This window comes from Natrix helvetica (genome assembly GCF_964273705.1).
Source record: "Natrix helvetica genome assembly, chromosome: 2".
Taxonomy (NCBI): Eukaryota; Metazoa; Chordata; class Lepidosauria; order Squamata; family Natricidae; genus Natrix; species Natrix helvetica.
The window spans coordinates 283906689-283934605 of record NC_138552.1 but is presented as its reverse complement, the minus strand read 5'-3'; the positions used below and the strand labels follow the sequence as shown (position 1 = coordinate 283934605).

General features: G+C 45.7%; 1 protein-coding gene across 4 annotated transcripts in view; it reads left to right on the top strand.

The window, feature by feature from the left end:
• CALN1 (calneuron 1) overlaps window positions 1-27917 on the top strand; it is a 402285-nt gene that overhangs the window by 32945 nt on the left and 341423 nt on the right. The window contains exon 1 of one of the 4 annotated variants that reach the window (XM_081941439.1): window positions 15532-15625. The exons of the other annotated variants lie outside the window; for them this stretch is intronic. The gene's annotated coding sequence lies outside the window, so the exon portion shown is untranslated. Of the gene's footprint in view, window positions 1-15531; window positions 15626-27917 lie in introns of those variants that run through there. 4 annotated transcript variants of the gene reach the window in all.

Here is a 27917-nt window from a genome sequence, read left to right as displayed (position 1 = left end):
GCAAGTTGACTTGGATGGCTACAACTTCAAATCAATCAAATCAAATCAAATTTTATTTGATTAGCCGCAACCCTCTCCCGAAGGACTCGGGGCGGCGTACAGTCAAAAAGATAAAATACACATAGGACACACATACATACGAAAAAACAAGGACAATTACATTTGTGCATGGAGGAGAGTAGACCTGCAAGTGAAAGACAATAAACACAGCTAAAAACACAGTTAAAACACAGTTTAAAATCCCCTAAATAAAATTGCTGAATTAAAAACCCCTCAGGAGCGTAACGAAGTTATGGTTGGGCCAGGCCAGATATTTGAAAAAGGTGGGTCTTGAGCTTAACACGGAAGGAGCGGAGGTCTGTAGTGGTCCTAATATCCGGGGGGAGGTCATTCCACAGGGCTGGGCCCGCCACAGAGAAGGCTCTGCTCCTAGGCGCTGCCCCATGACATTGTCTAGTGGACGGCACCTGGAGAAGTCCCTCTCTGTGCGAGCGAATAGGTCGTAGGGATGTATGGGGCAGAATACGGTCCCGGAGGTAACTAGGTCCTGAGCCATGGAGCGCTTTAAAGATCGTAATCAAAACCTTGAAACGCACTCGATAGACCACAGGAAGCCAGTGCAGCTCGCGCAGGTGTGGTGTCACGTGGGAGCACCTGGTGCTCCCCATAATCACCCGCGCGGCCGCATTCTGGACCAACTGTAGTCTCCGAGTGCATTTCAAGGGAAGCCCCATGTAGAGAGCGTTACAGTAGTCCAGGCGAGACGTCACCAGCGCATGGGTGACTGTGCGTAGAGCGTCCCGGTCCAATAGGGGGCGCAATTGGCGCACCAGGCGAACCTGATGGAACGCCCCCCTGGCCACAGCTGTCACATGTTCATCCATGGACAGCTTGGCATCCAGGAGGACGCCCAAATTGCGCGCCCGCTCCACGGGGGCAAGTTGAATGCCCCCAATGGCCAGAGATGGAATTATCTGGTTGAACCGGGGAGCCGGGACCCACAGCCACTCCGTCTTGGAAGGGTTGAGCCTGAGTCGGTTGTCATCCATCCAGACCCGTACGGCTTCCACACACCGGGACATCACTTCGACGGCCTCGTTGGGGTGGTTCGGGGTGGAAATGTACAGCTGAGTATCATCAGCGTACAGGTGGTATCACCAGTTGAAGTTATGATCTACCTGGAAAAAGAGGGCTTATGATCCAGATCCGAAGTTCTGATGATCAGGTCCTCCCTCACAGTTCCATGACCATACTTGGGACAATCGACAACACAGACACATTTACAGCTGTTTGCAGCATTGTGTGGTTATGTGACAATATTTATGATACTTTTGCCAAAACCCAGCATGTACTAAAAGTTTTCAGCAAAACCAAGCCTATCGTGAATCATTGATGACTGCAGTCACTGCTTAATGACCACAGAAAATTACATTGTTTTATGAAAGTTACAACTTACAAACTACTGCGATAATGAGCAGGGTTCAAGGATTAGGGGGCTGGAGGCTAAAACGTAGGAAGAACAGTTGCAGTAATTGGGTAAGTCTAAACTAGTGAAAAGAAGGACTAGAGGAGACATGATAGCAGTGTTCCAATATTTAAGAGGCTGCCACAAAGAAGAGGGAGTCAAGCTATTCTGCAAAGCACTTGAGGGTAGGACAAGAAGCAACGGGTGGGAACTAATCAAGGAGAGAATCAACCTAGAACTAAAGAGGAATTTCCTGACAGTGAGAACAGTTAATGGAAGAGCTGTGGTGGCACAGTGGTTAGAGTGCAATACTGCAGGCTACTTCTGCTGATCACCATCTGCCAGACGTTTGGGAGATCGAATCTCAGCAGGCTCAAGGTTGACTCAGCCTTCCATCTTTCCGAGGTGGGTAAAATGAAGACCCAGATTGTTGGGGGCAATAGGCTGACTCTGAAAACCGTTTAGACAGGGCTGTAAAGGTCTGTGAAGCAGTATATAAGTCTAAGTGCCATTGCTAACCAGTGGAACAGCATGCCTTCAGAACTTGTGAATGCTCCATCACTGGAGGCTTTTAAAAAGAGACTGGATGGCCATTTTGTCTGGAATGGTATAAGGCAGTGATGGCTAACCTTTTTCCAATTGCGTGCCAATAATGGGGGAGCACAGGGGGGGGGGTCATGTGTGAGCGTGCCCACACCCATAATTCTATGCGTGCGACCCTCCCTGCTTTTGGCATGTAATGAACCTGTTTTTTGCCCTCCCCAGGATCTATAGGCTTTCTAGGAGCCTAGGGAGGGCAAAAGCAGCCTCCCATCCCCAGAGGCCCTCCGGAGGGCAAAAAATGGCCCTATGGGCAACCCGGAAATTCACTTCTGGTTTGCCCGTAGGGCCATTTTTCACCCCCCGGAGCCTTCAAGAGCCTTCAGTTTCCGAACTTCTGGTTTGTGCGTTGAGTTGTTTTTCGCCCTCTGGAGGCTTCAGGGAAGTCTCCGGAGGGTGAAAAATGGCTGAAAACGAAGGTCGAAGTCAGCTGGAGCTGACAGGGCAATGCCTTGTGTGCCCTAACAAATGGCTCCACGTGCCACCTGTGGCACACATGCCATAGGTTCGCCATTCCAGGTATAAGGTCTCCTGCTTGAGCAGGGAGTTGGATGAGAAGACCTTCCAATTCTATTACTCTGTACCATGGATGTAGAAGCACACAGGGCGTACTTTGCTATTGTAGCAGTATTCCATTTCTTCTCTGTTTATGCTGCTGGCATCCCAGGGAAGGAATTAAATAAAGCTGAGAACTCTCATTCTCAATTGTCACGTACACAGGCATTTACGGAGAAAGGGATGTAGGAATGGCTCCTAAACCAGTTAGAATTCTCGATTTGAAGCTTCAATCATCCCGTTTGATATAATGGTCAGATTTAGAACAACGAGGCGCTTTAAACCAAACTGACAAATCCATTTCATTCAAAGGCATCAATTCAATTTGATATCAGGTGATTTGGAACATCGATTCAGTCCAGTCAATAGGAAAAGTCAATTCAGTTTATAGTCTCAGATGAAACTGCTTTCATATCAAATTGCCGAAATGAATTTCTGCATTGCTATTACTATGGAGCCCCAGTATAAGGTCAGCTGTTCCGCTGGATACATCTCATGCAGTTGGAAGTTACTACAGGTAGTTTTTGACTTGCAACAGTTCATTTAGTGACCATTCAAAGCTACAATAGCACTGAAAAACTTATGGCCGTTTCTCACACTTACAACCATTGCAGTATCCCCATGGTCATGCGATTCAAAATTGACTCATGTTTGTGACGGTTGCAATGTCCTGGGGTCATGTAATCCCCTTTTGCAATCTTCTGGCAAGCAAAGTCCATGGGGAAGCAGATTCAATTAACTACCATATTATTAATTTAACACCTACAATGTGTCAGGGTTCCAATTAACACCCCTAAGGAAAGAAGACTCGGAGGCTTGAATTTCCTCAAAGTTCCATTTTATTAGAGATGTCATGTTGGCACATCTGGGAAAACCCGAATCTGAAAGCTTCCAGGTTTTCCCCACCCAAGTGAAAGTTCAAGTCCCTGCCCAGCACCCACACGTCCATCACATGGCCCAATCAGGCACCATCCAAAACTGGAGATGCCTCCCAGTCACGTCATCTCAGCTGCAGGGCAAAGTGGCCTTGACTCTCTGAGAAAGAATGTTATTTTTACTATATTCCACCCTCATCTGTAAAATCCCCCCTCCCATTTTCCCACAGTAGAAAATGTTCCAGGCCTGAATTCCCAAAGGCAAAAGATGGCTTCCAGGTCTGACACAATGACTCACTTAACAACCGTGGCAAGAAAGGTCATAAAATGGAGAAAAACTCATTTAACAAATGTCTCACGTAGCAAGAAAAATTTTGGGGTCAATAATGGTCGAAAGGCGAGGTCTACCTCACATGAATATCTTTCCTGGGCAGTTTTAACACTGTTGTGTTCTTTGACACAATAAATTCCACTCCTTCTTTTGTGCAACAGCCTTTCAGATGTTTAAAGATGCATACCTTATCTTCTCTCAGGAGAGGGAGAGGAGGGGAGGAAAGGGGAAGGGAGGGGAGAGGAGGGGGGAGAGGGGAGGAGAGGGGAGAGGAGGGGAGGGGAGGAGAGAGGAGAGGAGAACCACGAAAAGTCCAGCCATCTATCATCAATCAAGCAAAATAACAAATTACCTCAGGTTTTGACTAGTATGGAAAAAGCAAATTTTAAAGCTTTTTAAAAAAAACATAACAAGATTGAGGACTTGGTTGATAGAGGAGAGAACTGCAAAGAGGTGCTTTGTAGCCTTCCTTGTGGAAAAATATACCTATCAGATTTCCCCAGTTCCCTTGCCATGACAAAAGCGCATCAATAATGCATTTCTTCAAAATGTTGTTTCCTCTTGGGTTAGCAAATTCCAAATTACCTAGTTAAGACTCCCAGTTAAATTTTTTCTAGGCCAAGAAAGCCAAAGAGCAAGAGAAACCAAATGCTTGCTGACCTCTTTTTCCTTTGAAGGAAGTTAGCACCCACCCCTCTCCTAGAAGAATGAAACATTTTAGGAAATATTAAAAAGGCAGAATATTATATTTCCCTGGATGAGAAAAGGAGAAACATGTTTTTGAAGACAAAACAGCTCCCTGCAGCTTTCTCCCCGCTCTTTGTCAATGGACCATTAAGGCCTGAGCCAGTCTATTCTACATAACAAAGATCTACCCCCTTCAGGCAGAGCCATTACAATGCCCTTCATTGCACCACCCACCACGTTTCAACCAAACCTAGCACACAGACAACCTACAAAGCTAGTTATGACCTCTTCACAGCAACCAATCAGGATACTCTTCCTGTGTCTCTGGAAGTTCAAAGCCCAGACAGAGCATAAAACCCGGGGACGCTCAGCATCTCTTCCCTTTTCACCCAAGAGCTCCTAGCCATGTGATCCGGTTCACCATTAAAACCATTTTTCCAAACAGCCTCCATGTTTTCAGTGCCTTTTCCCCCCACTTGGAACTGAACCCATTTAATGTACTTAGCGTCTGAGGAACGGCTGACACTCTGGGTTCAAACAACGGCTTTATTTTAACTGAAACCAGAACAGAACAACAACTTGTGCTCTGACAGCTCTTTTAAACTCGCAGCTGTCAGAGCGTTAACCAATAAGAACGCTCCAGCTGTCAGAGCATTAGCCAATAAGAATGCTCCAATTCTCCCACCTGACACCAACCAAAATAGACCAATCAGTAATTGCTCTGCCTGATTGACAGAAAGGGGCGAGCCGCGTCGGTACGTAACAACCCAGCTTCCCTTTCTAAGGAAAAAGAGAATTCCACTGATTTCCTTTGTGGTTTTTTTTTATCTATATATGAACCAGGGTTGAGTTTTCCTACTTTTCCAATTCAGCCAAGAAAGGAAAGAGAAACATGTGAAGGAGGTTTGGGGTAACCCTGTGGCAAAAGTGAGAAATGGCTTGATTCCTAATTCTTATAAAACTATTTACAAGGCAAAGATGTGCTTCAATTTAATTTCTTGGCATGAGCAAAAAACAGCAACAAAATACATCAGCAAACATTCACTCTTTTAAGTAGATCAAGCTTCCAGGCAGCAATATTTATTCTTTCGTAGCTTTCCACTCCAGATCATTCTGCTATTTTACTCCAGATCATTTTAGTATTGAAACTTGACTCTTGAAAGAGTGCAGAAAAGAGCAACAAAGATGAATTGGGGGGCGGGGGCGGGGGGCTTTAAAACGTATGAAGAACAGTTGCAGGAATTGGGTATGTCTAGTCTAGTGAAAAGAAGAACTAGGGGTGACATGATAACATTGTTCCAATATTGAGAGGCTTCTACAAAGATGAGAGAGTCAAGCTATTCCCCAAAGCAGCAAAAGACAAGACAAGAACCAAGGGATGGAAACTAATCAAGGAGAGAAACAACCGAGAACAAAGGAGAAATTTCCTGACAGTTAGAACAATTCATCAGTGGAACAATTTGCCTTCAGAAGTTGTGAATGCCTCAACACTGGAAGTCTTTAAGAAGATGTTGGATAGCCATTTGTCTGGAAGGGTATAGGGTTTCCTGCCTAGGCAGGGGGTTGGACTAGAAGACCTCCAAGGTCACTTCCAACTCTGCTATCGTATTACACTGCGCCACTGTGGCTCCTCCATGCAACCAATTAAAAAAACTTGCACACAAAAATATATGCTGTACATTAGAGAAGATACTGGAGGCTTGTAAGAAAAGACTGGATAACTATTTGTCTGAAATGGTACAGGGCCGTGATGGTGGCATGTGGCATGCAGAGCCCTCTGTGGGCACGCAGAGTGCCATCGCCAGCTGCTCTTTTGGTTTCTGGCTTGCGCATACATGCCAGCCACTTGGTCTTCAGGTTTCTGACACTCTAATGTGCATGCATGCACTCTCACATTCTGGTTTGGGCACTCAGTGCTGAAAAGGTTTGCCATCACTGGTATAGGGTTTACTGCTTGAGAAGGGAGTTGGACTAGAAGACCTCCAAGGTGCCTTCTAGCTCTATTATTCTGCTATTTTCTTATTATGTTACTACTGAGCCTTTAGCATACATGGGTACATGTCTGCCTATATACAGCTAGTGGAGCCTGGAATTTCCATCTTAGGTCATGACAGTCGTACATCAAAGCCACCCATGTCATCCATCTGATTTTGCAAAATAAATAAATAATAATTTGTAAATAATTTTTATTGAGCTTTTACAAAACAAAACATTAAAAAATCACATTCTACATCCATTCTTCCCATTCCTAAGACATTGGTATATCCCATTTTGTTTCGCGTCATACATGCTTTCCGTTCAATTTACATTTACAGTTTCCTTTTTATATTTATACTTCCTATAACCTGACGGGACGAGCTCCCATGATTTGCCCCAGCTCCTGCCTACCTAGCTGTTCAAAAGCATGCATATGCGAGTGGATAAATAGGTACCCCTTCAGTGGGAAGGTAACAGCATTCTATGCCGGCCACATGACCATGGAAGCATCTTTGGATAATGCTGGCTCCCTCGGCTAAGAAACAGAGATGGCTCAACTGGATTGGGCGAAGACTTTACTTTTTTACTCACATCAAATAATTTCCAACAACCTTTCCTTCCCGATGCTCACACGCTGCTTTCAAAATCATTACAGATTCCATGCAAAAGTGCTGATCGACATTTTTGGAACCTGATAAAGCTTTCCCCATGTTGACAGGCAGGGAGGCGGGTAAATAAGGAGCTGCATAGGCACTGCTGCAGTGCTGAGTGTCAATCTCTTTAGCAATGATCTCTTCCATGAGAGCGGTCATTTTCACCAGTGGCTGCCCACTGATGTTGGTGCTTCCTTTGAGCAATCTGCCACTATCCCATGATATCTTTCTCTTGTTAGTCACTGCCAGTTCAGACCCCCCATCAGTGCACAAGCTCTCCGACGTCAAGGTGGAAATTAATAAAGGACAGAGTGAAACCATCCAACCATATTGTCAAGTCCTAAATATAACGCAAAGATCTTCCAGAGGGAACTAGAGGGTCAGATTCATTAGGTTCATCCATCAATGTCAACCCAGAGCTTTTGTGTACTTATTTTTCAGCCTCCTGGAAAAAGAGAGCGAGAGAGATTATTTGCTCGTGTTCTGTCTAAAGGAGCATATAATTAACTGGCAGAATGCAGTCTTGTGGGCTTCAGTGGATTCTGCCAGTAATACGCGGATGCAATGAAGAGTTCAGGATGCATTTCTCTAAACTGGGAGAAGAAATTGCAACACACAGAGGGAAAAGAGATCCTTTGGTAAACTTCCAGGAATCTTGTAACAAGCTCAAAGCAGAGGTGGGTTCCTAGCAGTTTGGACCAGTTCGGCTGAATAGGTAGTAACTTGGCAGCCTGGGTGCCAGGCCTACCACACCCCCAAATCGGTTCTCTCAGTGGCACCTATCTTGTTTTTGGCTTCTGCATGAGCAGAAGCATTTTTTAGTACTGTGCATATGCGTGTGAAGGTGCGCATGCATGGCACATCCCTGAGCAAACTGGCAGTAGCAGCAGCCGGGACCCACCGCAGACTCAAAGTAAACGAAAATACGACTTCAGCAACAGAGTGAACAACGCCTGGAATGCTCTATCCAACTCCGTTGTTACATCCTCAAACACCCCACAGCTTCAACCTTAAACTGTCTACCGTGGACCTCATCCAGGGGTGAAATCAACTTAACCTTCGCCACCAGTTCACAAACGTGAGTGTGAGCGCACGCATGCACAGGGCATTCCATACATGCACAGAGCATCAAAAATGGGATTTGATGACATCCGGGCAGGTGGGCAGAGCCTCATACCACCACCGCTACCAGTTCGCCCAAACCGGATAGAACCGGCTGAATTGACCACTGACCTCACCCCATTCCTAAGAGATCCATAAAGGGGGCATGCATAAGCTCACCAGCGTGCCTACCATACTTGTCCTACTGTCCCCATTTATTTATATTCACTTCTTTAGTTCATGTGCATGTTTATATTTATACCTGCTATCTTGTACATGTTTGACAAACAAATACATTCAAATAAATACAAATGTCCCAAAGGTGCTTTTTCAGGAGGCAATGGACTTTCTTGTTTGTTTGTTTGCTTGCTTGTTTGAAGACGTTTCGCTTCTCATCCAAGAAGCTTCTTCAGCTCTGACAGGACAATGGGGAATGGAAGGATTTTAAAGGATTTTCCCCACTGTCCTGTCAGAGCTGAAGAAGCTTCTTGGATGAGAAGCGTAACATCTTCAAAAGAAAAAGGCAGGAAAGTCCAGTTGCCTCCTGAAAAAGCACCTTTGGGACAACTATGATCTGGATGACTGAGAACCTCTACAGAACTCTCCAATATGGTTAGACTAGTGTTTCTCAATCTCAATCGCTTTAAAAGGTGTGGACTTCCAGCCCCCACAACTCCCTAGCCAGCAGGGCTGGTTGGGAAATCCTGGAAGTTGTGTAGACACCTCTTAAAGAAGTTGAGATGGAGAAATACCGGTTTAGATAGTGAATACATAACTGCCCTTCCGTGTGTTTTTAATTATTCCCTGGAAGTCCATTTTAATCTGTTAAAATAAATGAATATCCATGTTTAAATTAGTCATAAGCTCACTAAGTATGGCTCCAACAAAGGAGAACATTTGTAGCTCAGGGCTGAAATGAGGGGTCCTTGGTGCTCTCTGAGTGTGGTTGTTTTCTTGTAGAGGTTTCATCTCTCAAACTAGGTCACATCAGCAGTGCTAGTAAGGAGTGCAGTTTGCTCTCAGTTTATATTCTACTGCAGGGCTATCAAAATCACGGCATGCGGGCTGGATGCATCATGTGCTGGCCACACCCATGCCTGGTTTAGCAAAGGGGGGGAAAGTCCCAATATGTGATGTGACTGCACCATGATGACATGAGTTTGACACCCTTGTTCTAGCGGCTTGTCCTGTCACTGTTGGTGAGAGTGGACATGGAACAGTGGCGGATTGCCAAATTTTTTACTACCAGTTCGAGGGTGTGCGCAATGCTCCTGCGCATGTGCAGAAGCGTCCAGGAAGGTGGGCGGAGCCTCCCGCCATTGCTACCACCAGTTAGCCCGATCCAGGCTGAATCAGGAGCACCAGGACAACCTCTGACTTGGAAGTTCTTTGTTTGGGCTGTTTACTGATAGCTTGTTTGACAGTTCCTTGATTGTTATGGCTCAACTTAGTAGAGAACTATTTTGCTTAAGATTGCAACTGAAACCTTGCCTAATCTGAAGCAAGTCGTATTGAAATGGGTTGGATTGCTTTTGTAGGAAGAAATAAACAATGGCAGCCACAGGATGCGTTGGTTCGCTTGCCAGAATATGGTTTGCTTGGATTAGCATATTGTGTAAAGCCAGACTTTGGGTTGCTTATAAGAATTTGTGAAAGGGCAACTGTGGCTTATTAAGGGACACAGTGGCTCAGTGGCTAGGATGCTGAGCTCGTCGATCAGAAAGGTCAGCAGTTTGGCAGTTCGAATCCCTAGTGCCACGTAATAGAGTGAGCTCCTGTTACTTATCCCAGCTTCTGCCAACCTAGCAGTTCGAAAGCACGTAAAAATGCAAGTAGAAAAATAGGAACCACCTTTGGTGGGAAGGTAACGGCGTCCCATGCACCTTCAGTGTTTAGTCATACCACCCACATGACCACAGAGATGTCTTTGGACAGCGCTGGCTCTTCGGCTTTGAAATGGAGATGAGCACCACCCCCTAGAGTCGGGAACGACTAGCACATATGTGCAAGGGGAGCCTTTACCTTTATGGCTTATTTAGGTAGTTTTTGCTTAAAGGGACTAGCAACTCTCTTGCTACGCACTCCTGCAACTAAGTAGAAAAATCACATGACCACAATGGGTTGTGACCTCACTTCTCTTTTGGTTGTTAAGATAAACTACGACTTAAAATCTTACTTCCTCCTTGTCTATTTAATTCTGCTTGTCGCAGTGGTGAAGTCCTGGAATGGCGATCCTGTGACCTGCAGTGGTCATAAAAACAAGGATTAGTCACAAAGCTATTGTTTTTACATGAGTGTAACTTCAAGCAGTCACTAAACAAGATAGTCAGTAAGCAAGGACTACCTGTGTGGTTAAAGCATCCACGGCACGCGGAGTTTATAAACCAGTGGTGGGTTCCGGATCCCGTTCCAACCATGTTGTACCTGCCTGTGACGCCTCTTCAAGCCTCCGCGACACTCCAGCTGCTCGGTGGAGCATTGCGCAGGCGCCATATGCACCATGCGCAGAAGCACCAAAGGCTTAAAAAACAGGCAAGGAGCTCGGGCGGGTGGGTGGGCCCTCTGGAGCACTATACCGGAACGGTATCCGGTGCTCAGGGTAGGCTCCAGTACGCCCATCCCGGGGCGTACCGCCTGCAACCCACCACTGGTATAAACCCATCCTTGGTTATTTGTAGATTATCAGACAATTAAGTGAACTCCAGTTTCATATGTCATTTAAATAGCTTTTGGAAAGCTCCAAAGACCGTTTCTTACACTTGCAATAATAGTAATGGCAAATATTGATCCTTTTAATATCTAAATCTATAATGATTATAATAGCAATAATGCAGTCATGAGCGAAACGTCTGAGCATTCGTCACTGGTCTGACTTTGCTTAGATGCTAAGCCCAGCCAAGGAGGGAAGGTGACTTGTCTGGATAAGCAGTTATCAAAACATTTCCTGCAAAAGGAAGCGGGAAAGGTGGCTCTCCACACTTGACCACATACAAACCCGCCAATTATTTATTCAGCAGGTCCAGCCATGCAGCTCTCCTAATCCATCTTTCGGCTAGCTGGCTGGCTGATTTATCAGCACCTCTCTTAAGAGAATACCAGAGTTGGAAGAGACATTGGAGGTCTTCTAGTCCAACCCCTCCTCAAGCAAGAGACCCTATACCAGGGACGTGAAACTCAAGGCCCGTGGGTCGGATCCAGCCCACGGGGTGCTTAGATCTGGCCTGTGGGGCCACCCTGGAAATAGCGAAGGACCAGCCCACGGTGCCTCTGCCAGCATAAATGGAGCTTGGGAGGGCTGCCTTCCTGAGCTCCGTTTTCACTGGCAGAGGGTTGCAGGAGGCTGTCGCAGCTGAAAATGGGGCTCGGGAACCCTTTTTCACTGGCAGATCACTCGGGCCTCCATAGGTGACCCAGACATGAGTGATGTCGAGCTGGCCACACCCCCTAGCCAGGTCAAACACAACCCTGATGCAGCCCTCAATGAAGTCAAGTTTGACACCCCTGCCCTATACCATTTTAGACAAATGGTTGTCCAATCTCTTCTTAAAAACTTGCAGTGTTGGAGCATTCACAACTTCTGGAGGCAAGTCGTTCCTCTGATTAATTGTTCTCACTGCCAGGAAATTTCTTCTTATTTCTAGGTTGCTTCTCTCCTTGATTAGTTTCCACCCATTGCTTTTTGTTCTACGTTCTTTCTTTCACCATCTTGACGCCTACGTCAGGTTGAAGATCCACACTCAAAACAGCAGGTTTTTCCCCATACATGGTAAAACGGGCAGGTCACCTTCCTGATTGCACTGGGGCTTCTTCCCAGCGTGGCTGATGGTTTGATGATTCAGGAGAGGAGGTCTGGCTGCTAAAATGCCATTGCTACAGTGTCCCCAAGACCCTTGATCTGTAAATGTCTATGGAGATTCTCAGTCCTTCAGGTCATGGTTGTCCCAAAGGGTTTTTTTTCCCCTTTCTTTTTCTAAGAGGCAACTGGACTTTCTGGTTTTTCCTTGAAGATGTTTTACTTCTCATCCAAGAAGCTTCTTCAGCTCTGACTGGATGGTGGGGAATGGAAGGATTTATACTCCTTGCAGACAGCTGGTCATTTGCATTCTTTTAGCAAGTCCTTAAGGTCACCTCTGTGTCATCAGGGTCACCAGAGTGCTGCAAATGGGTGTAGAGCCTTCTTGGAACTGTTGAAAGGACTGTGTTGTAGTTTAGAGATAGATGATATTGTATCCCTCCCCTTCTGTTAAGAGAGGGCTGTTCAATTTTGACATAGATGGGCTCTTTGACCCCTCTTTCAAACCAGTGGTCCTCTCTGTCCAAAACATGGACTTTGTTGTCTTCAAAAGAGTGGCCTGTGTCTTTTTTTTAAAAAAAATTATTACAGTTTTCTAAAACAAAAAAGAAACAACTTTAACAGTCTCCTTCTATATACAACATTTCCATATCAGTATACATCCATTATATGTGCATTTCCCCACCCCTATATGTCATTATCTATACATGTAATTCCAGTGTTTTTATACATGCTAATATATACATTTCCTGAGTTACAGTCATTCATTATATGTCGTTTCCATTTATACATATTTATTACTAATTTCTAACTGCTGCATCTTCTTCGTTTAATCTTTCCTTCCGCTTTACACCTGTCCTCTAGCCCTTTATACCATTCATTCCATACCTTATAAATAACCTGTTTCTCCTTTATCTTTGATCTCTTTTGTGAGGCTGTCCATCTCTGCACACTCTAGGATTTTCCTTATCACCGCTTTCTCTGATGGAGCAAAACTATTTTTTTCCATTTTTGGGCATACATAATTCCGGCTGCTGTTATGATATGTAAAATTAGATATCATGGGGTTTTTTTGTTTTTAAAAATCATATTTCCCTGACAATATTCCCAATAAAAATAATTCCGGTTTCATGTCTATTTGCTACATGTCTAAATGTTCCACCTGCATTTAAAAGACAGAGTGGCCTGTGCCTTTTAAATGCAGGGGGACTGCTGAACTTGTTCCTGATGGGTTTGTTTTCCTACGTTATGCCATGTGTTTGATCTGTAAGGAGCAGGACAGTTGGGTTGAAAGGTCTTGACTTTGCCCTCTCCAAAACAGGAATGGCCTTGCAGGAGAATGTCCAGAGACTATCTGTATCTACACCACCCCGAAAAAGCCTATAAATCAGTGACGGATAACCTTTTTGTTGTTGGGTGCCAAAAATGGAAGTACATGTGTGTGATAGTGTACATGCATGCCGGCACCCATAATGTAAAACACGCCCCCCCCCACATGTGCATGCGCGCACAACTCTCCCCACATGCATGCCGCACTGCTCGCCTCCAAGCTGAGCTCGGTATTTCCTCCAGGGGGCTGAGGGAGGTCATTTTCGCCCTCCCCAGGCCCCAGGAAAGCCTCTGGAGCCCGGGGAAGGTGAAATATGGGCCCAACGGGCTTCCCCAGGCTCCAGAGGCTTTCCTGAAGACTGGGGAGGGTGAAAATGATCATCCCTGGCCCTCTGGAAGGCCACAGATCAGCTGGAGCTGACAGCTCACGTGCTGGCAGATATGGGTCCGCATGCCACCTGTGGCACTCATGCCACAGGTTCGCCATCACGCCTATAAATGCTGAGCTAAGTCCTCTTTCCACAGTCACCCAACCCGGGGTGGGTTCCTGCCAGTTCTAACCTCTTCTATAGAAGAGGTTCCACAAATCTACAGTGCCGTTTAGAACCGGTTCCAGCTCCCTCCCCCCGCACATCATCAAGATGAAGAGAAAGAGGAGGAATTCTGGGATTGAAGTCCACAAGTCTTAAAGCTGTCAAGTTTGAACACCCCTGGGGTTTTTTTCTTTAAAGGGTTAGGGGTGCAGGGGTCTTGTAACTTGACAGCTTTAAGACTTGCACACTTCAATGCCAGAGTTCCTGAGCCAACATGACTGGAGGAGGAATTCTGGGAGTTGAAGTCCCCAAGTCTTAAAGCTGTCAAGTTTGAACACCCCTGGGGTTTTTTTTCTAAAGGGTTAGGGGTGCAAGGGTCTTGTAACTTGACAGCTTTAAGACTTGCGTGCTTCAAATGCCAGAGTTTCTGAGCCAACATTTTGGTTGCTAAGCAAGAGCATTGTTAAGTGAGTTTCACCACATTTTACAAGTTGGCCACGCCCACCCAGTCATATGACTGCCAAGCCACGCCCACTCAGTCACATGGCTGGCAAGCCACTCCCACCTGGTCACATGACCGGCAAGCCACTCCCACAAAGCAGGCCACACCTACAGAAGAGGTTCTAAAAAAAATTGAAACCCACCACTGCACCCAACACACCCTTTGAGCAAAAAACAGATCCTGAATATCTTGAAACTGACTCTCATGTCACCTTTTCAAGACGAAGAGATCTCTCGTTTTTTGGAACAGCTAATAAAGACTTAAGGTGGCTTTACATATAGATTTGAGAATGAAGTGACTGGGACACAGCAGAAGTGATTAGGACATTGGAATTCTGCAAGATTAGACCCAAGTAAGGAAAATCCCATCGCTTCTGATTTAAGATAGTTTGGGGAGGAATTCTGGAAGGTTTTGCTTTGAAATAAATGTATACAGAGAGATGCGTAACTATTCAGAGTGTTGAAAAGAGAACAATACATTAAAATGATTTCTGATTCCTGCAGTTGCAGGGAAAATAGCTGGCTTTGAAAGTCATAGGAAAAGTAACTAGAGATCGATGCAAACCTTCTCTTTCTTGCTCTTCTTTCTTCAATCTTTTCAGCACCTTTGCCAGAGGGCATTTGAAAACAGGCAAAATAGTTGTTGTTGTTGTTGTTGTTGTTGTTGTTGTTGTTTTAATGGAGAGGGTACCTGTTTAACTTTGGGTGCTTGCCTTGGTATTAATGAGTAACGTTTTCCATTTTCAATCCAGAAATGCAGCAACTTAGCTGGTCAGCATCTTTGCGTACCGTGCTCAGCATATACGCTTTAGACTCTGTAGAATTGATTTACAATTAGTTGCTGCTGCTGCTACTTCCGTCGCCTCCATCACCACCAAGTAATTACTATTCTTGCTTTACTATCCTGTTACTGCTTCCTTGCTGGCAGGATCGAATTTGGGATGCTTACTTGGGCGAAGGTGCCCAGGAATGGCTGTGAAATCAGACCATGCAGCTGATTGGGATGTTGGCCCTTTAAGGGTTTTCAGTTACTTCTTGAAAAAAGAATAGAGGAAACGAAGCCACCGTCTCCCTGTTTTTTTAAAAAAAATATTAAGTTTGCATTCTTTCATTCCATCATTGGAATGAGACATTGCCGGAATCCTGGCTCTTTTTGGACTGTTTAACCAGCCACAATTGTTTGCCCCATGGATCATAGACATGGTTTCTCCTATATGCTCCTTTGGTAAGCATTCTTTTTCCTGAAAATTGGGACTTGGATGTGATTTTGCAGATATTTATGGTGGGCTAGAGGGAGAGAATGAGGAATAAAGAAGGTACAGTTATTTCTGCATAGCTTATTTGTCTTCTTGTGCTGTTGATTCTGTCTGATTTTTCAGGAGAGGGGTGTCAGATATATTCATTTTGACTCCTACTTTTCCCCTGCAGTGATTGAAAGACACAGAGAGAGAAGTTTCATTTCTTGATTTCTAATCTGTGAAATCTAACTTTTTGCTAAGGGTTGGAATGAGGGGGAAGCATTGCCCATTTAAAACCAATACTTTGAAGATTTCCCTCCCATTAAACCTGGAAGGAATCCTTGAAGAGTTATCCCACAGAATGTGCTTTGCGAGAATAGATTTTGCTAGAGTACAGCAAAGATTTATGTAGCACTTTCAGCAATTGCTGGCTAGGTCTAACGGGAAATCTTTGATGAGGAAAGCCATCTCCTACTTTGTTCACAGCATTTAGTAATTGTTGGTAAATAGACCCAAATGTCTATCTGGTATCACTCGTAACTGCTGCTTGATTAACATTTAGGGAATGTGAATAAGAGATAGACAGACATACAGACAGACATAAACAGACAGACAGACTGATAATAATAATAATATATCTTTGGCCATCTGATTCCATGATAATCCCTGCAATCTGCTTATTTGGACCAATGCATATTGAATAATAAAATTATTATTATTATTATTAACTGACTTTTGCTATGTTCTTGCTATGTCTAACAATGCATTGGGGTTTTCGCTTTTTTAATAGTAATGTTGTTGAATGTTATATGTGAAATTAAGGGAAAAAGTAAAAGAAAAGAAGAAACTAAAATAAGTAGATAGTAAAGAAAAAAGAATATATATAATAAATATATAAGAAAATGTGTATATACATAAACATACATATAATAAAATTATATATATTTATATAGTGTGTGTGTAGATAGATATGGATGGATGGATGGATGGATGGATGGATGGATGGATGGATAGATAGATGATAGATAGACAGACAGACAGACAGACAGACAGACAGACTGTGTGTGTGTGTGTTTATAAAAGTGTGTATGTATATATGTGTATATATATATATATATATATATATATATATATATATATATGTATGTATGTATGTATGTATGTAAGTATGTATGTATGTATGTATGTATCTATCATCTATCTATCTATCTATCTATCTATCTATCTATCTATCTATCTATCTATCTATCTATCTATGATTATATATATACTTTTTCCTTCATAACAAGCATAAACTCACCACATTATCTTAAAATACAACAAATGATCTCGCTACCTTATCTCTTATTTATAAACAAAGTCTAAAGCCTTGTCATGCAGCTCCAAGTCTTCAGCAAAATCCCACTAAGGGTTACCAGAGATAATATAATATCTATTTTAACCTTAATGAAATCAACTAACTTTATATTCCTTCCTTTTAACAATTTTGAACTTTTTATATTTCTTTCCTTTACTTTTAATCCCCTCAAATAATGCCCTAAAACTTCATTTTTCTCATGTTTTTCTATTCCCATCTCACAAACATGTTCAAGACTTTAACAGGTCTGTTTTGTAAATCCAATAGGAAGGTTACCATTTTGTTTTGTTAACCGTAACAGCAAGAAAGTTGGAAGGGACCTAAGATGTTGTTTGGTTCATTTGTATATCCACTGCAGCAATTTCCTTCTACATCATACCTGCAGTCCATCATTTTTTAAACCCACTTTCAAATCAATCTGAATCCTATCTGGTAAATATTTTTCCCCTTCCATAACATCTTCCAAATATATAATGCCAGGCACTTTTAAAATTAACTTATGGACCCTTCTTCACAAATATCCTTCAATGCATCCAATGTTGAAGTGTTTTGCTCCATTCCATATTAGTAGGTCAAACTTAAGTGCTCTTCTCCTTTAGTTATAATCTTTGTATTTCAAAATTTCTTTCACTACGGATTGAAGGAAATTTGTCCAGTGCAATCAAAGTTGCCATTCTCAAGATTCCCAATAACTGAAAAACAGTTTAAAAAGCAATTTCCAAAAGTGATTAAGAAAGGAATCAAGATTCAAGATCACATAAAGTATTAATACCATTTTATGATGGTATTTTAGAATATCATTTTATAACCAAAATAGAGCTGGAAGGGACCTTGGAGGTCTTCTAGTCCAGCCCCCTGCTCAAGCAGGAGTTCCTATACCTTTCAGACAAATGACTGTCCAATCTCTTCTTAAAAACCTCCAGTGATGAAGCCCCCATAACTTCTGAAGACAAACTGTTCCACTGGTTAATTGTTCTCAGTATTAGGAAGTTTCTCCTTAATTCTAGGTTGCTTGTCTCATTGATTAGTTTCCATCCATTGTTTCTTGTCCTGCCCTCTGATGCTTTGGAAAATAAATTGACCCCCTCTTCTTTGGGGCAGCCTCTCAAATACTGGAATACTACAATCATGTCCCCCCTAGTCTTTCTTTTCTCTAGACTAGCCATACCCAGTTCCTGCAATCATTCTTCATATGTGTTGAATACCGAGGAGCCTGGCCAGCAGAGGGCGTTTGAAGGAAGCCCTCTGATTGGTCCAGGCGCGCGCTCCAGCCGGCGGGAGAATTCAGGAGTTCCTATTGGTTTGCCGTCTGACAGCTGTAAGTATAAATAGCTGTCAGACGGCTCGCGTTTTGCTCGTGCCTGTCAGCCTTTTCTGTTAATAAACCTGTTGAACTGACAGCCGCCTCAGTCTCCTCACTACCGATCTAACACTGGCGACGAGGACGGGCGACACGGACCCCTTCGTAGTGCCGCCAATGGCTACTAACGCCGCATTTTCGCCGTTCAGGCCAGAGGCTGAGGCTTGGGAAGCGTTTCTCGAAAGATTCGATTGCTTCCTCGTAGCCCATGACCTCGTCAGTCTCTCTCAGGAGAGAAAACGCGGCATCTTTCTCAATTATTGTGGCGCAGAGATGTTCGCCACTGCTCGGGCTCTTGCTGCCCCAGAACCTGCAAACTCGCTCCCTTGGGACGACCTGATGACTCGCCTCAAACACCACTACGAGCCCGCGGCATCCCATTTTGCCCGGCGACAGTACTTCCGTCGGTGCATACAGAAAGAGGGCCAAACCATTGCCCAATACGTTGCTGCGCTCCGTGCTGAGGCGAGCCTTTGCGATTTCAGCGACCTGGAAGAGGCGCTGCTGGAGCAATTCATTTACGGGCTTCGCGACGTCAAATTACATTGGCGCATCCTCGCTCGACCAGAACTGACTTTAAAAATCGCGGTCGATGACGCTAGAGCCTACGAAATGGCTGACCAATCCACCCCGGATTTCAGCCACCTCAGCCAGCACCCTCATGCTGCCTATGTGCCGCCTTCTCCCTACGCGGCTTCCACCGCTTCATACGCGCATTCTACAGCCTCTTCATTCCGTACTGAACTCGATCAGGCCGTCGACCGCCTCCAGTCACTCTCCACCAGAGACGGACGTCAGTGCCTGAGTTGTGGCGGCCGCCACCAATGCTCTCAATGCCGTTTCCGTCAAGCCCTCTGCCACAATTGCGGCAGAAAGGGCCACCTGGTCGCTGTGTGCCGTTCCGCGCCTCCTGACAGACGACCAGCACAGCAACCTCCTCACCATCCCCGTGCTCCAGCCCATTTACCTGGCCATCGCCAAAATTCCCTCACCGTTGGCGATCCGGCCGCTGCTTTCCCTGAGTGGCTGGTGGACTCGGCCTCTTCCTCTGCGGAGGGCCGAGGTAAGCTGCATCTCCCAATAAGTATAGAGGGAGTGCCAACCTCCATGGAGGTGGACACGGGATCGGCTAGATCCATCATGTCATGGGACACCTTCCACTCCTTGCTGCCAAAAGTCTGGTGCACGGCCCTAGCTCCCCCAGACTGTCGCCTCAGGGACTATCAGGGGAACCCCATTGACTTGTTAGGATGTGGCACTTTTACCGTCACCTATGGTTCCCGCCATGCTAGGCTACCTCTCCTCATTGTAAAAAAACCCCTATCTTCTTTGCTAGGACTAGATTGGTTTAGGGCACTAGGGCTCTCAATAGCCGGGGTGCACTCCCTACTTCCCTCTCCTCTTCCCTCCTCTACTTCTCTCTCTTCCCTCCTCACTGAGTTTGCTGACGTTTTCAGCCCCTCCCTGGGCTGCTATACTGGTTCCCCCATTTCTCTAAACCTCGACCCATCCGTAGCCCCCATCCGTTTAAAGGCTCGCCGCCTGCCGCTGGCTCTTAAGGCCAAGGTAGACGCGGAGCTAGATAAGCTTCTCAGCCAGGGCATACTTGAACCCGTGGATTTCTCCCCATGGGAAACGCCAATAGTTGTGCCCCTTAAGTCCGACGGATCCGTGAGGATCTGCGCGGACTTTAAATCGACTTTAAATAAAGCCCTGCAAGCGCACCCCTACCCTGTGCCCGTAGTGCAGCATGTTCTGCACTCCCTTGGCAATGGGCGCATTTTCGCCAAACTAGACCTCGCGCAGGCGTATCAGCAGCTGCCCGTGGACGAGCCCACCGCGCTTGCGCAGACGATAGTTACCCACCGCGGGGCATTCAAATGCCGCCGGCTGCAATTCGGCGTCAGTGTGGCCCCGGGAATTTTTCAAGGACTGATGGAGCGCCTGCTCCATGCCATTCCCGGGGTCACACCATACTTCGACGACGTCCTGATCGCAGCCCCTGACGCGGCAGGGCTCGTTCGGACGTTGCGAGTTGTCCTACAGCGCTTCCGCGCTGCTGGACTCCACTTGAAGGCTGAAAAATGCCAACTGGGGGTTTCTACCGTAACCTTCCTCGGTTACCGCATTGATGCCGCGGGCATCCACCCCGACCCAGCTAAACTGGACGCCATCCTAGCTGCCCCCCCACCCCAATCTAAAGCGGAGCTGCAAGCTTTCCTGGGGCTTCTTAATTTTTATGCCTCATTCATTCCCCACAAAGCCTCCCTGGCCGAACCCCTTCACCGTCTCCTGGACTCCAAGGCCCCATGGAGCTGGACCAGCCGTGAGGCGCAGGCGCTCGCGGCTGTCAAACAATCCCTCACCGCTCCTCCAGTCCTCGCCCAGTACGATGAGTCCTTGCCGCTAACCTTAGTTTGTGACGCCTCTCCTTTTGGGGTGGGCGCCGTCCTTAGCCATTCTTTCCCAGATGGCTCTGAATGTCCTATAGCGTTTTACTCCCGCACCTTATCAAGCCCTGAGCGCAATTACAGCCAGCTTGATAAGGAGGCGCTGGCCGCCGTTGCGGGGGTAAAACGCTTCCACCATTACCTCTACGGCCGTCCCTTCTCTCTCGTTACGGACCATAAGCCGCTCCTCGGCATCATTGCCGGGGATCGCCCCACCCCTCCCATCCTGTCCCTCGTATGCTACGATGGGTTGAATTTCTTTCTGCCTATTCCTACACCCTCGCTTATCGACCAGGCGGCCACATAGCCCACGCTGACACTTTAAGCCGGTGTCCCTTACCAGCCCCTATTGCTGACCCGGCCCCTACTCATAAGGTCTTCCTCATAGATGACCTTTCCCTACCTATGTCCGTCTCGGACATAGCAAGGGCGTCTGGCGCCGATCCTGTAGTCCTCCGCGCTATGGCCGCCGTAACTCGCGGATGGACCGCTTACTCTAAGGATCCCCTCCTCCTGCCTTTCTTCCGCCACCGTTGTGAGCTCTCAGTCATGCAGGATTGCCTCCTTTGGGGCTCCCGCGTCGTTATTCCCTCTTCCCTACGCGATGCTGTGCTGTCTCGCCTCCATGACGGCCACCCAGGCATCGTCCGAATGAAGGCCCTTGGCCGCGGATATGTCTGGTGGCCGTCTATGGATGCGGACATTACCTCCTATGTTCAAGGGTGTTCCGCCTGCCAGCGGGTGCAGGCTGCCCCCCCCCGCCGCTCCACCCCGCGATTGGGAGCAACCTATGGCCCCTTGGAGTCGGTTGTATATTGATTTCATGGGTCCCCTCGATGGCCACTCCTTCCTAGTCGTGGTAGATGCGTGGTCGAAATGGGTTGAGCTCTTCCCCATGACCACCACCACCTCCGCGGCCACGATCCGCGTTCTCAACTCCCTTTTCACAACACATGGGCTGCCCGATGTTATCGTTTCCGATAACGGGCCCCAATTCACCTCGTCAGAATTCCTTTCTTTCCTGACATCCCTGGGCATCCGCCATGCACCCATTTCGCCCTACCACCCGGCCAGCAATGGCCTGGCGGAACGCGCCATACGATCTGCAAAGGATGCCTTTGCCCGTATGGCAGCCCTTCCCTGGCCCGAACGCATCCACACCTACCTCCGTACCCAACACACCACCCCTTGTTCCTCCACGGGCAAAGCTCCCTCTGAACTGTTGATGGGTCACTGCCTCAGGTCTACTTTGGACCGCCTGCATCCCCTTTTTTCTCCCCCTCCCTTTCACCCCTCCACCCCCCCGAGGACCTTTCTAGTGGGGGAGGAAGTTTTTGCCCGGAATTTCGCAGGGGAGCCAAAATGGGTACCCGGAAAGATCTCAGATGTAACAGGACCCTGCTCTTACAGGGTCCTCCTCAACGATGGGAGATCTTGGAGGGGCCATCTAGACCTGTTGCGGCGACGACCGGCAGAAGTTCCAGCAATTGCAACCAGCGGACAGAAACAACCAGGCCCTATCAACGCCGCCTGCCGGCCCAACCGTACACAAAATCCTAGCTCCGAGTCTGCGCAGATTGTTCCCGGTGCACTTGGTTCCTTACCTGTTCTGTTGCATCCACCTCCAAGGGTTGGGCCTGTCGCGGCCGCTCCTCCGGCGCCTCATCACAAGGGCGGAGCCGACACTCCTTCCACCTCGGACACCACACCAACTATGCCGAGGCTTTCCCAGCGCGTGCGCAGATGACCAAGCTATTTGGACGATTACGCATGCGCAATCCGGGGGAAAGGGGTGTTGAATACCGAGGAGCCTGGCCAGCAGAGGGCGTTTGAAGGAAGCCCTCTGATTGGTCCAGGCGCGCGCTCCAGCCGGCGGGAGAATTCAGGAGTTCCTATTGGTTTGCCGTCTGACAGCTGTAAGTATAAATAGCTGTCAGACGGCTCGCGTTTTGTTCGTGCCTGTCAGCCTGTTCTGTTAATAAACCTGTTGAACTGACAGCTGCCTCAGTCTCCTCACTACCGATCTAACAATATGTTTTAGTCTCCAGTCTTCTAATCATCCTAGTTGTTCTTCTTTGCACTTTTTCAAAAGTCTCAGCACCTTTTTTGTAACGTGGTGACCAAAACTGGATGCAGTATTCCAGGTGTAGATGTTGCAACTCTAGAAAAAGTACAGAGAAGTGCAGCAAAGATTATTAGGGGACTGAAGACTAAAGTATATGAAGAATGGTTACAGGAATTGGGTATGAAAAGAAGGAGTGGGGTGACATGATAGCAGGGTTCCAATACCTCAGGGGCTGCCACAAAGAAGAGGGAGTCAAGCTATTCTCCAAAGCACCTGAGGGCAGGACAAGAAGCAATGGGTGGAAACTAATAAAGGAAAGAAACAACCTAGAACTAAGGCGAAATTTCATGAGAGTTAAAACAATCCGTGTGATGACTTGCCTCCAGGAATTGTAGGAGCTTCAACAATGAAGATTTTTAAGAAGAAAATTCGCATTTGTGTGAAATAGCATAGGCTAGTGGTGGCGAATGTTTTCTGCTTGGGTGCCAAAAGGGCACACATATGCGTGATAGCATACATGTGTGTGTCCACACCCATAATGCAATACCATCCCCCTTGCATGCACGCACAACGCCCCCTGTGTTTCCCCCTGTGCATGTGCACAGGCCTCACTGAAGGCTCCGGATGTCCGGTAGGCCTGTTGCAAGGGGGGGGGGTGTTCCTGCCAGTTCTAACCTCTTCTATAGAAGAGGTTCCACAAATCTACAGAGCCATTTAGAACCGGTTCCAGCTCCCTCCCCCTGCCCGTCCACACATTATCAAGATGAAGAGCGAGAGGAGGAATTCTGGGAGTTGAAGTCCACAAGTCTTAAAGCTGTCAAGTTTGAACACCCCTGGGGGGTTTCTTTCCTTTTTTTCTAAAGGGTTAGGGGTGCAAGGGTCTTGTAACTTGACAGCTTTAAGACTTGCGTGCTTCAAATGCCAGAGTTTCTGAGCCAACATTTTGGTTGCTAAGCAAGAGCGTTGTTAAGTGAGTTTCACCACATTTTACAAGTTGGCCACATCCACCCAGTCACATGGCTGACAAGCCACTCCCACCCGGTCACATGCATGGCCAGCAAACCACTCCCACAAAGCAGGCCACACCTACAGAAGAGGTTCTAAAAAAAATTGAAACCCACCACTGGCCTGTTGGGCCATTTTCACCCTCCCCAGGCTTCTGGAAAGCCTCCTGAAGCCCGAGGAGGGCAAAAAACAACCCAACAGACCTACTGGAAGTTCAGAAATGGACTTCCGGTAGGCCCATTTTTCACCATCCACAGGCCTGGAGGATTTCCTGAAGCCTGGGGAGGGCAAAAACAGCCTCCCCCCACCCTCCAGAAGGCTGAAAATCAGCTGGCCAGCGTACATATGCACACTGCAGCTGACACAGGGCAACGCGTAGTGGCACATGTGCCATAGATTCCCCATCACGGGCATAGGGTTTCCTGCTTGAGCAGGAGGTTGTACTAGAAGACCTTTTCCAACTCTTGTTAGTCTGTTAAATATGCAAATCTTGTCTCCATAAATGAGTGCATCTTATTTGGACAAAGTTAAGGATCCCTAATCTCCCAGAGCAATAAGCTAAACACCCTCCAGAGACTGTTGTCTCATAGTCTCCTTTCAAGAAACAAATGTCTGGAGTACATGTGGGTGATCCCAAGTCCTTTTTTTTTTTTTTGTCCAGAGAGGAATCCCAAAGATCCAATCTATTTGCCAGATCTTCAGTTCATTTCAGTCACTGATTCTGCTCTGAACAAAGCAGTTTCCAGTTTGCCATTTCTTCCTGAGTTTTATAAAGGCATGATTTTGCACGTCTGCCTCTGAATGGCGGTGTTTAAAATGGCACACTGTATTTTTATTTTTTTACAAGGCAATGGTTAGTACAATTAAAAGTGTCTGCTGTTTAATCATAATTGATTTATTCCAGCTCTGTAAATTGCCTCTCAGGCAAAGCACTTGGTAATGAAATCGTGTAAAACTTCATCCACCAATTGATTATTGTGGTGGACATTTTTCTTTCCTCCATGGTATCGTTTACGGCCGAGGGATATTACAATTCATATTTCCTAGCAATTGAATTGCCTCTGTAAGTTACTGCTCAGCTGACATCATTTCCATATTAAAGTTAGATTCTTGAGCTTCTTGAGTCAGTCAAAAGTGGAGAAGTTGACTGAATAAAGATGAGCAGGTCTTAAAAGCGGTGATCCTTCTCTGAGATTAAACCACATTTTACGAAGAACAAATCTCTTTGATTTGATTTTAAAGTGAAAAACAGAATTCACAGATATATACAATAACTAATTTTAAAAACGGATAGGTATATAGAGGGTCAAGCTAAGAATATCTACTTCTCTCTTATCCTTGCTTGTAAGCTTATTGGTTGTATTTGGTTGACTACTATAAATCATAAAAAGTAGGATTGTATTCACCTTGGTGAAGCAGGTGAAGAAGGAGAGTGCAAAAGTTGGCTTGAAACTCAACATTAAGAAAACTAAGATCATGGCATCCGGCGCTCTCAATTCCTGGCAAATAGATGGGGAAGAAATGGAGGTAGTGATAGATTTTATTTTCCTGGGCTCCAAGATCAACGCAAATGGGAACTGCTGCCAAGAAATTAAAAGACACTTGCTCTTGGGGAGGAAAGCTATGGCAAATCTAGACAGCATACCAAAAAGCAGAGACATCACCCTGCCAACAAAAGTGCGTATAGTCAAGGCTATGGTTCTTCCAGTTGCAATGTATGGCTGTGAAAGTTGGAGCATAAGAAAGGCTGAGCACCAAAGAATGGAGGCCTTTGAACTCTGGTGCTGGAGAAGACTCCTGCAAGTCCCTTGGAAAGCAAGGCGATCAAACCAGTCAGTCCTAGAGGAGATCATCCCTGACTGTTCTTTAGAAGTCCAGATCCTGAAGATGAAACTCAAATACTTTGGCCACCTAATGAGAAGGAAGGACTCACTGGAGAAGAGCCTAATGGTGGGAAAGATGGAGGGCAAAAGAAGAAGGGGACAACAGAGAATGAAGTGGCTGGATGAAATCACCGAAGCAGTAGGCATGAACTTAAATGGACTCCAGAGGATGGTAGAGGACAGGAAGGCCCGGAGGAATGTTGTCCATGAGGTCACGATGGGCTGGAGATGACTTCGCAACTAATAACAAAAAGGCACCTTGGGTGTTCTTATGTTCTTTGATAGACATGGAAGACTTCAAACTCGTGTAATGAGTTCCTTATAATTTAAGATTGTGTTATGCTGAGTAAGCTTGCTAGATATTATTGGATTCCAGATCCATTCATTCCTGACTACAGGTAGTCCTTAACTTATGGCTGCTTGTTTAGCAACCATTTGAAGTTAAAAATCTACCTGTAAAAGAGGAGTTATGAATTATGGATCCAAAGCTCGGATGGATGCCCCCACCAGATCACATAACCGCCCATTGGGTGCTTGGCGACACAGCTATATTTACCGCCATTTGCAGCATACCACGTGACTATTTTACAGGTTGTAGTCCTCGACTTACAACTACAACTGAGCCCAAAATTTATGTTTCTAACTGAAACATTTATTAAGTGAAGTGTTTTTTTTTCTATCAGGGCAACCTGGTCTACCCAAATATGGGAAGGAGCATACTGCTTCCCTTTCGCCTTTCAGCCCCAATCCAGGAGCCTTTGCAGGCAGTCACTTTTGCAACAAACTATTTTGGGTTAAATTTATATTTTGCTGACAAAGAAATAAAGGGAGACTAGTATAGATCTATTTCAAGCTATATAGCTCTCAACAGCTAGCCATACCCTTTTGGGATTCAACCCTCGGCTGCTTGCATATTAGGTGGATGTATTAACCTCTAAGCCACTGGTTCTCCTTGCTTTGTCAGCTGTACCAAGGGAGAGATTAAGTGTTTTTTCTATCAGGGCAAACTGGTCTACTCAAATATGGGAAAGAGCATACTCGATGATAATGCATCTACTTAATATGCAGGCAGCCCAGGTTCGAATCCCAGAAGGGTATGGCTAGCTGATGAGAGCTAAATAGCTTGAAATAACTCTATACCAGTCTCCCTTTATTTCTTTGTCAGTAAATATAAATGTAACATTTGTTAAGTGAGTTCTGCCACAAGTGAACCAATGCAGCTGTTAATTTAGTAACATGGTTGTTAAGTGAATTTGGTTTCCCAGTTGATTTTGCTTGTCAGAAGGTCGCAAAAGGGGATCACATGACTCCCAGGACACAGTTATGGTCATAAGTATGAACCAGTTGCCAAGCATCTGAATTTTGATCACGAGACTACAGGGATGCTGCAATGTTGTAAGCATGAAAAAAGGGTTGTAATTCCCTTTTTTCAGCCCTGTTTTAATTTTGAACGGTCACTAAATGAACTGGTGTAAGTCGAGGACTACCTGTAGAGCAGTTTTGCCGAAAAATAGCATTTCACTTAGTGAACTTAACGATTGCAACATTCGCTGAACAGCTATAACATTGGCTTTACAAACAGTGCATTTGCTTGATGTCTGCAGGGGGAAAAATCATAAAATTGGATCGGTCACATGGCCAACCCAATTAATGACCATGATGACTTATGTCCATAATGGAAACACTCCATTATAGTCACAACTCGAGGTCTACCTCTATTGATTATGTTGGATGTGAGTGGTGACATTTAGAGATTAAAAGAAATGGATAATAAGTGACCCACCTTTCATCTACATGGACCAGGAGAAATTTTCAGAGATTTAAGGTTAAAAAAAAAAATCCTCTACATTCTATCCTAGAAATTCCAAGAATTAAATTTGGGGGTCTTTTACTTGCACAAGTGGACTTCACACTAACGTTTAGTTGGTCACTCTGTGAATCAGGATTTTAGACAACATGGCCCTTGTATTAATTCAGTATTATTTTTTAGTATATTCAGTATGAACAAAGTGGTTTCAGGAGATACCTGTCTATGGAAATTCTCAGTCATCCAGGTCACGGTTGTCCCAAAGGTGCTTTTTCAACAGGCAACTGGACTTTCTGGGTTTTTTTTCCCCTTGAAGACGTTTCGTTTCTCATTCAAGAAGCTGAAAGATGAA